General features: G+C 44.5%; 1 protein-coding gene across 1 annotated transcript in view; it reads left to right on the forward strand.

The window, feature by feature from the left end:
- Positions 1 to 10,000, forward strand: part of phldb2a (pleckstrin homology-like domain, family B, member 2a) — a 43,693-nt gene that overhangs the window by 10,062 nt on the left and 23,631 nt on the right. The gene's annotated exons all lie outside the window — the stretch shown is intronic.

Below are 10,000 nucleotides of genomic sequence, written 5' to 3' on the forward strand. Positions count from 1 at the left end.
TGCAATAGTATACTCTTAGTGATATGGCTAATGACAATCATGTTTACCCTTCAAATCAACCTTTTGAGAAATCACGGTCATCCTCTCACCTTTTACTGCCTTTCTCTCATATTTCTGTTTATTTCTTCTCTCTCTGACTAATTTTTTCTTTCTTCCTCATTTTTTTTTTTTTATTCTTCCTTTCTATCTTCCTCTTCCCCCCTTGTTCTGTTCCAATCACAGAGAACATGCTTTTATGAAGTGTTTATATATGTAGCTTTAATAAGTAATCATGTTTGAAGTGCTGTGTGTGTGTGTGTGTGTGTGTGTGTGTGTGTAGCATTAACCTGGTCAGGGTGGCTCAGAAGGGACAACAAAAACAAGCAAAGTGGATAAATGACTTCCTCCCTCTCTCCTTCCCTGTTTTTCTCTCCCCCTAAGTCTACTCCCTCCCTCTCAGTCTTTCTTCAGGCTCAAGTTTTCTGTTAGTTTGTCTGTCTGTCTGTCTGTCTGTCTCTCTTTCACCCTCTCTCTTTCTCTCTTTTTTGCCCTCTCCCTTTCCTTTCCTTCAGTGTAGTGTTCGCTGTCTGCCTGTTGGGCCTTGTCTCTGAACATGTACATGTGTATGTAGGGGTGTCTGAACATGTACATGTGTGTGCAGGGGTGTCTGAACATGTGTGTGCAGGGGTGTCTGTACATGTATGTGCAGGGGTGTCTAAACATACACATGTGTGTGCAGGGGTGTCTGAAAATATACATGTGTGTGCAGGGGTGTCTGTACATGTGTGTGCAGGGGTGTCTGAACATACACATGTGTGTGCAGGGGTGTCTGAACATATACATGTGACCTTCTTGAAGTCTATGATTTCGTGCAGTAGACTACAATGACATCTCCAGGAACCTCCTACAGAGTTGCCATACCATTAGCTTGCCAGGCGATTTGTAATTAGCCTACAGTGTGGCAACACTGTGAAACGCAGCTACCTGTCATACTACTTTAGACAGCGCTGTCGATTGGAGGGGAAGAAGAAAAACAGAACAGTGGTGTTACGCTGAATGAAGTAGGTATGACAATTTGAATTGGTCCTGGCAGATAAATGGGTAGTTAATTCTAACAATTAGTTAGCCAGTTACTTACAGTAATGAGTGTACATGCTTGGTGTTTTATAAGGAGTTTGCATGAACGTTCTGGCTGTTAACCTACACTGTCATCTGTTTTTTTTCAATGGGTAAATGGCAGATATTGTACTTAATATGGGCAGTTTCATAAACAGGGACAGTGACAGTTTAGTTTAAAAGATACTCCACTTCAACACAGCATATTACCAAAACTTAATTGTTAGCAGAAAACTGGAACAAGAAATCTCTGTTTTAAAATTCTTAAGAGCACTAAGGTCTGGACTGGCTACTTAATGTACTACTGTAGTTTTTGGAACATCTCTAAGGGGCTGAGTAGTTCATGTCTTTTGGTTTTGTTGTTTAATTAATGGTTAAGTATTGCATACTTGTATGCTTCAGCATTCTTTCTCATTTTATACATAATAAAAATCAGTTTATTTAAACGCAAGGTTTTTAATATGTTCTGAGAACAATGTCCCAATAAAAGTATGTTAAAATTCAAACTCTCGCTTTCTGTCTCTGTCTGTCTCACTCTCTTTTCTCCATCTCTCTATCTCTCTCTCTCTCTCTCTCTTTGTGTATTTGGAGTAAGACAAACACATAATCCTGCTCTCCTATCAGGACATTTTTATACTTCAGAGATGTGCAGTACACACACCAGCACACAAGCAAATACACACATGTTTACTTGCACACCCACAGTACAAACTGGCATACACACATGTACACACAGTTATGCATATGCATACATAGACTCACAGTCCACACACATACACACAGACACATACACACACACACAGACTCTCAAACACAGACACACACGCACTCACACACACACACGCACACTCACACAGGCACTCCGAGAACACAGTGGAGTGGCTCTGTGTGTGTGTGTGTGCTCTAACGGGTCTTGTGGAGTGTGTGTGTGTGTGCTGTAACGGGTCTTGTGGAGTGTGTGTGTGTGTGTGTGTGGTTGGCGTGCGTGTGTGTGTGTGTGTGTGTGTGTGTGTGTGTGTGTGTGTGTGTGTGTGTGTGTGTGTGTGTGTGTGTGTGTGTGTGTGTGTGCTCTAACGGGTCTTGTGGAGTGCCTGTGTGTGTCTGTGAGTGTGAGTGTGTGTGTGTGTGTGTGTGTGTGTGTGTGTGTTCTACCGTGTCTTGTGGAGTGTGTGTGTGTGCGTGTGTGTGTGTGTGTGTGTGTGTGTGTGTGTGTGTGTGTGTACACTCTGACTGGTCTTGTGGAGTGTGTGTGTGTAAGCCCCATAAAACTCAGGTAAATATTTACAGGTTTCAAAGGGAGCAGCGTACATGGCCTCAACAGGACTCTGACTCTCTGTCTGGCTCTCAGCCTGTCGTGCTCTTTTTTCCTTCCTTCATATCTCTCTTTCTTTCTTTTTTGTCCTTCTTTCCCTCTTTATTTATACCTCTCTTTCGTTCTCCCTGATTCTCAACGTTTCGTTTACCCTGTGTCTGTCTGTGCCTGTCTGTCTGTTTGTCTGTCTGTCTGTCTGTCTGTCTGTCTGTCTGTCTGTCTGTCTGTGCCTGTCTGTCTGTCTGTCTGTCTGTCTGTCTGTCTGTCTGTCTGTCTGTGTCTGTCTGTCTGTCTGTCTGTCTGTCCCTTTCCCACACACACTCAAACATTCACACACTCATTGAGTACATCCATACACATTACTAGACAAGCATTGGCCTCAAGTTTATTCAGCTGTACACTCCCACACACACACACACACACACACATTTGCGCATTGAGACCCTTTAATTGACAGACACTTTCTCTCTCACATTCACACAGAACCATTCAGACCCACACACACACAAAAACACACGCACACACGCACACGCCACCCACACACGTATTTCAGACATACACACATAGCAACACTCCCTCACTCACACACCTACTTTCATGTTCACTTTCTCAGAAAAACACACAGAGAAACACACACACACACACACCCAGGCATAGTTACTGTTGTCTGGCAAACAGCAAGGGAGGGTTAGTGATATTACCAGAGCTGCGTGAGATTGACCCTCCCTTTCCTTATGTGTCATAATAACATTCCTGAGCCGTTCACTCACACCAGCCAGCCTCTGCTCCACATCTTAGCTGCCTGTCATCACAGCCTAACACACACACCACGCTGCTGTGTGTGTATGTGTGAGTGTGTGTGTGGGGGGGGGGGGGGGCGCCATCATGTGTTTCTGTGTGTGGGTGTGTGTCCCATTGTATGTTTGTGTGTGTGTGTGTGTGTGTGTGGGGGGGGGGGGGGGGGTCTGATCATGTGTTTCTGAGTGTGTGTCTGCGTGGGGGGGGGGGGGTATTGTGTGTTTCTGTGTGTGTGTCCATTCATGTGTTTGTACGTTTGTGTGTGTGTGTGTGTGTGTATGTGTGTGCCCTATTGTGTGTATGTGTCTTTTTGTGTTTAACTGTGCATGACATGTATTTATACATGTGTGTGGTGAGGTGTGATACGCTCTGTATGGTGTGTGTGTGTGTGTGCGTGTGTGTGTGTGTGTGTGTTTGTGTGTGTGTGTGTGTGTGTGTGTGTGTGTGTGTTTGTGTGTGTGTGTGTGAGAGAGTGTGTGTGTGTGTGGAGGACAGGGGGAGAGGGATGTAGAGAAAAACCGAAGACAGAGGGAGATGGAGAAGTAGAGGGGAAATAAGAAGTGGAGATAGAGAGTAAAGAAATAGGAAGGTGTTGGACTGAGATGATGGAAAGAGAATGAATGAAATGAAGGTAGTAGTCTAGTTAAAGAAAGGGCAGAACAAGAGAAAGAGAGGGAGAGAAAGTGAGGGGGAGAGAGAGAGAAAGAACAAGAGAGAGAGAAATAGAACATGAGAGAGAGAGAGGGGAGAGAAAGAGAGAGGGAGAGAGAGTGCCACATAATGTGAGTGATAAAGTCGTGCAGCAAAAGAAGAGTGAACAGGAGAGAGGGGAGGAGGAGTGAGAGAAAGAGAGAGGCAAGCAGAGGAGAGAGAAGTGGAGGTCTGGAAGTAATCAACATCTCTAGTGCCCCACACACACACACTTCCCCCTCCCCATGATGCAACTGGATCTGGGAGAGGGATGCGGAACAGAGGAGGGGCTCTCTTTCTCTTTCACTGTTTCCCCTTCTTTCATATGTCTGTTCCCCCTTTCATTTTCTCTCTCAATCTCTCAGTACATTATTCTGCGTCCATGTCTCTGCAAACTCAATGGGCCCTATCTTGCACCCAGCGCAATTGACATTGTCACCGACGCATGTATCATTCCTATCTTGCACCCGGCGCACAGCGCGATTTTCCCTCCAGAGGCGCGCTTCGAAATGAACTTGCGTCGACATGGGCGGGGGCGGAACAGAGAAGGCGTTTCTCTGGCGCAAGTGGTATTTTGCAGTTTCAAAACAACGCCGTGCGCCGTGCGCCATTGACCAAAAAAAAGCTGGTCTAATGTGAGGCGCAATGTCTAAAGTCTGTAACGCGTATTCAGAACGCTATTTTAAGGGCGCATGTGCTTGCCCGCACAGTATAGGACCTGTAGGCTACACTTTACTTCTGTCGTCTTCACGAGAGATTTACACCAATTGTTTGGTAAGCCATATATAATTACAAGGAAAATAAAGTATTTACCACATGAGGAAATCATTGTGATATCCGTATCCAAGACATTTAAAAACTAGGCATACATCTAGCGTACACAATTGACCCAAATGATTCAGGTTAATTGAAGCTGCGTGACATTTGATTTATTGTATGGCTTTGTTGCATTTATTTAATGCCAGTATTATTATAAATCTTGTAAACTCATCTCTGTGTATGTGGACTTTATTTATGTACCTTGGGTTTGGTCAGCTGGTGCACTGGCTTGGGTGCCGATTTCCATGCCCCCAAATCCCTGCACGCTCTCAGGCGTGAGGGTAGACGTGGCGATGTCCTCTGCTGCCGTCAGATCCTGGGTCGAGGCAGATCCACCTCCCGTGAAGGCACGAGAACGTGTGTTACCTTCCAGCTTGGATGTCCCACGTCTCCGGACGTCATTATAGCGTTTTCGGCAACGTTTTCGGGTGCCCCGTTGCAGAAACAATCACGGCAATATCTTGACATGCTTGCTTGACTTTGCTTACTTTTGGAGGGTTTCTCGCATCCCCATATATATCTATCTCCCGGCTTTTTACAAAGCCATACAATAAATCAAATGTCACGCAGCTTCAATTAACCTGAATCATTTGGGTCAATGTGTAGGCTACATGTATGCTTATTTTTAAAATATCTTGGATATGGATATCACAATGATTTCCTCAAATGGTAAATACTTTATTTTCCTTGTAATTATATATGGCCAAAAAATGTGTGTAAATCTCACGTCGGTCTCCTCGGCTGTGAACTTCTCCGGTCTTCCACCAGGTAATTCCGCCATCAAAATAACAAGCCGCTATGGACTATGCGCTTCTCGCTCTTAAAGGGAATGTGAAATGACGCTCGGATTGGTTTATTGCATATTACGCCCAAACCACACCTATGGCTGAGTAACCTCCTTTGGACCAACCCTTTTGACACTTGCGCTGGACGCAAGTGTGTTTTTTCCGCCGTTAAAATAGCAACTGCGCCATAGAGCCGCCCCCACAGCTACTTGCGCTTGGCGCCGTCCTACTTGCGTTTCTGATCGGCAAGATAGGGCCCAAAGTCACAGAGACGTGCTGAATGATTTTTTTACATACAGGTACACACACACACACACACACACACACACACATACAAACACATTTATCTTAGGTGTATTCTACTTTGGTTTGAGTCATCTGTGCGTTTGTGTTTTTTAGTTTGACAGTATCCAAAGGCCATTCTGACAAATCATCCGTCTCAGTTAAGTCACCAAACCAGCCCCATCATCAGGCTGTATGGATCAGCGTTCCCCATAGACCTTTCATATGAATCAGAGGCTTCACTGATTATCATCTGTGGGCAATCCTGACTTGTTTGTTCATGATGTAGCCTTAGGGGCGGGTGGGCATTGCATCACTCTTAAAATTACACTAAACTCTGTGCATGCCTCCTGAAATGTTCCCGACATAGACCAGGCAATGTTGATTGGAACCAGATTGAAAAGGCATGCAGTGAACGAAGTTTATTCGCTCTTACCCTGGAAAGTTTCAAATTCTGCTGTAAATTAGCTTTTCTTCACAAGTAGAACAACAGTCGGGACTTTTGGCAGTTTGGCTTGCGGCAGGTTTGCTGTGGGTTGCGTTTTTGAAGTTTGAAGTCTCCCACATGTTTGAGCGATAGTAGATAGCCTAGTGGCAGTATTGATTCTTGGAGCGGCTCGTTGGGTCGATAAAAGGGGAGGGGGTTACAGCAGCCGCCCCCTTACTTTTTTTGTAAAGTTGGCGCGTCCCCCAGCTCCGACCACCCAACCGATACAGTTCCACTCCAGCGCAGAAAGCCCGGACTTTGGGGTACGGGGGGAGGAGTACCGTCTGGAGAGGGAGAGGGATGTAGCGTTGGGAATCGTGTCTATCCCTTTGTCATGCAAAATCTCTCGGAGTGAGGAGAGACTGTCCATCATAGCGGAGCGATCTGAAAGGGACGGCAAACAAAGGTCAGTGGCTTTTCCTCCGGATAAACAGCATCGCCGAACTTCACGAAACTTAGTCTGTGAATTACCGACTCAATGACGCAGTTAACCATGTCTTTTTAGAATACTCTCCCCGTAGCGGTTTGCTGCAGATACGAAGCGCTCTCTAAATAACGACACCCAAGCGGGAGATTATAGAGAATTATTCGGGCTTCTGTGTGTAATTCTGGGGCTTTGTTAGTTTGAAAATAAGATAGAGACTTTATTAAGTGAACTTATGATATGTGAAACTTTCATCTAACAATATCAGTAAGTTGCGAAAATAAACTAGATTTCTGCTTGTTAAGGGTCAGTGTTTTTAACAGTGTGTTGAGTGCTTGAGCTTGATCCTTTTGCTTGTTATCGGTTGTGCGACTAATAATTAGGCAACTTGATGTTACCCTCAACGTGATTTCAGTCACTAAATCACTGTAACATAGTTGGTTTAGACTCCGCGTTCTGTGCTACAGACAAGAGTACTGGGCCGTTTAGCAGGATGCTGACTGCAGTTGGTCATTTAGTGGCGTACCGTTTCTCAGGGTCTCCTCCAGGCTGACCCATGATCAAACTGGGTCCGACACCTCACATCGCATAGTATACCTCCTGCCGACTGGAAACCGCTCTGGTTAATATGGTCATTGGACCCTGGGGGCACAGCAATTATGTGGTTAAAAAATGTTTCGTGGCGGGTGTGTGGAGGGGGGGGGTCCCGGTTTTCCCCTGTCGATGCTGAATGAGCCAGACGTGCAGCCAGGCCGCCCCTCTCCCCCTCTACCATTTTAAAAAAGTCGTTTATTAGTTTGGACAGCCAACGCTTAGAAAACAATGGGACAGTGTGAGGATCCAGATGAACGTAAAACAGGGTGAAACAATAAATTGTCGTAAGGGGATGGTCTCTTGTCTTAAGCGCCTTTGGAAGGTTGGTATTCATTGCAAATCATTGCAAACTGGCATCAGTTATGCTCACATTACACACAAGGTTTTACCACCAACACCCACAATCTTGTTGTGCACCAAACCCTGAAACCATAATTATAACCTGACTACTTACAAGCACACACACACAAGCAACTTTCCCACCTATCGCCGTGCTTGTGACACAATTACAGATGTCTGCTTATATTTCTCTAAGTGTGTCTCAGTGAATGAATAAATGTGTGCCTGAATCTCTACATCTGTGTGCCTGTGTGTGTGTAGGTGCAGGGAAAATTGGTTGGTGAACTCATACTGCAGGATTGTGTCACTGAGGGGTAAAATGATCCCCCACATCCTGCACACACACACACACACACACACACACACACAGTCTGATGGAGGGGGAGTTATTGGGGTGTCAGACAGGAGTTTAGGAGGGTCTGACCAAGCACATATGTGTTTACTTATTGGTGTGCAGACAGCAGATATAGGTATGTGTGTGTGTGTGTCTGCACATGTGTGTGTGTGTGTGTGTTTCTGCGCACATGTGCGCATGATTCGAGAAGAGACAAAGGCCCGTCCTCTATCAGATGTTGAGAATGTGTCTGAACTCTGTGTGGTGTTCGTGTGTGTGTGCGTGTGTGTGTGTAAGAGAGGTGTGGGTATAGGCTTTATTCGTTCTAAGATGCTATGGATTGATGTTGGAATCTGAGCTCTTCCTCTTGGATCTGTTTTTGTACTTAGCAGCAAGACGTTTCTCTCATTTAGTTGCTGAGTTGGAGGTATGTGTGTGAGTGTGTGTGTGTGTGTGTGTGTGTGTGTGTGTGTGTGTGTGTGTGTGTGTGTCTGTCTTGTGTCTGTTTCTCTTAGTTTATATGTCTCTCTGTGTGTGTGTGTGTGTCTATCATCTGTCATGTGCCTGTGTCTTTGAGTGTATATGTGTGTGTGTGTGTGTGTGTGTGTCTGTCATGTGTCTGTGTCTGTGTCTGTCATGTGTCTGTGTCTGTGTCTGTGTCTGTGTTTCTGAGTCTATATGTGTGTGTGTGTGTGTGTGTGCGGTTGTGATACGTGAGAAGAATTCTGCCAATCACTCATTAATTGTCTCTCCGTCTTCCTCTCTGTATTTACTTTTCTCCCCCTCTCTCTCTCTCCCTCTCACCCTTCCACTGTCTCTCTCTCCAACTCCCCCTGTCTCTCCCCTCTGTCTCTCTCTCTCTCCCTTTCTCTCCCTCCGTCTCTCTCTCTCTCCCTCTCTTTCCCTCCGTCTCTCTCTCAGTCTCTCTCTCTCCGTATATATCTCTGTATCTCTCTTTTTCTCTCTCTCTCTCTCTCTCTCTTTCTCTCTCTGTCTTCTGATCTCCCTCGCCCATTTTCCCCTGCCTCTGTGGCTTTGTGTAGTTTGTCGCTTTCCTGGATTTCTGCCTTGAGGAGTTTGAGTTTTATGTAACAGTCATAGAACTGCCATTACCTCACAAACAAGTGGGACCAGCCAATAGCCTAAGGGCTTTGTGTGTGCTGCCCTGAATGTGTGTGTGTGTTTGTGTTTGAGTAACTATGTGTGTGCGTGTGTGTGTGTGTGTGTGTGTGTGTGTGTGTGTGTGTGTGTGTGTGTGTGTGTATGTGTGTGTGTGTTTGTGTAACTGTGTGTGTGTGTGTGTGTGTGTGTGTGTGTGTGTGTGTATGTGTGTACTTTATATGTGTGTTCATGACAGACAGAAAAGGGGAGAGTGGGCACATGATTGTGTGTGTGTGTGTGTGTGTGTGTGTGTGTGTGTGTGTGTGTATGGATTAGTAACACAGATTTAAACAAATTGCGTTAACTAAGAATCAATAGTTGGTGATTACAAAAACCCTTGACAGACAAATAAGGGTTTGAGGCATTGTCCAGTCAGAGGTCAACAAACACAGATAGACAAATAGACTGTTTTTAAATAGATTTAAAAAGTAAAACAAGAAAATAACCTGCAGGATCCTTGAAGACTTGGAGTAGTTCAGTAGAAATAGTTTTACACCTAATTAAAGAGTTCACCAAACTCTATTTCTACACTCTTTCGATTGTTGTTTTATTCACAAACTCTATTTCTGTAGTTTTATTCACCAAACTCTATCAATTGTTGTTTGATTCACTGAACTTTATCTCTGTTGTTTTATTCACCAAACTTTATTTCCGTTGTTTTATTTACCAAACTTTATTTCCATTGTTTTATTCGCCAAACTTTATTTCTGCACTCTTTTAATTGTTATTTTATTCGCCAAACTGAGAGGAAGGGATTAAGATGAGAAAAAAGGGTGGAAGGAAGTATTTGCAGTCCCGTTCATTTTCATTCATTCAATTCATTTAATTCTCAGTCTATTGTCCAAGACTAACAAATTGATTGAATCAAAAAAGAAAAGTA

This window comes from Sprattus sprattus (assembly GCF_963457725.1).
Source record: "Sprattus sprattus genome assembly, chromosome: 1".
NCBI classification, from domain to species: Eukaryota; Metazoa; Chordata; class Actinopteri; order Clupeiformes; family Clupeidae; genus Sprattus; species Sprattus sprattus.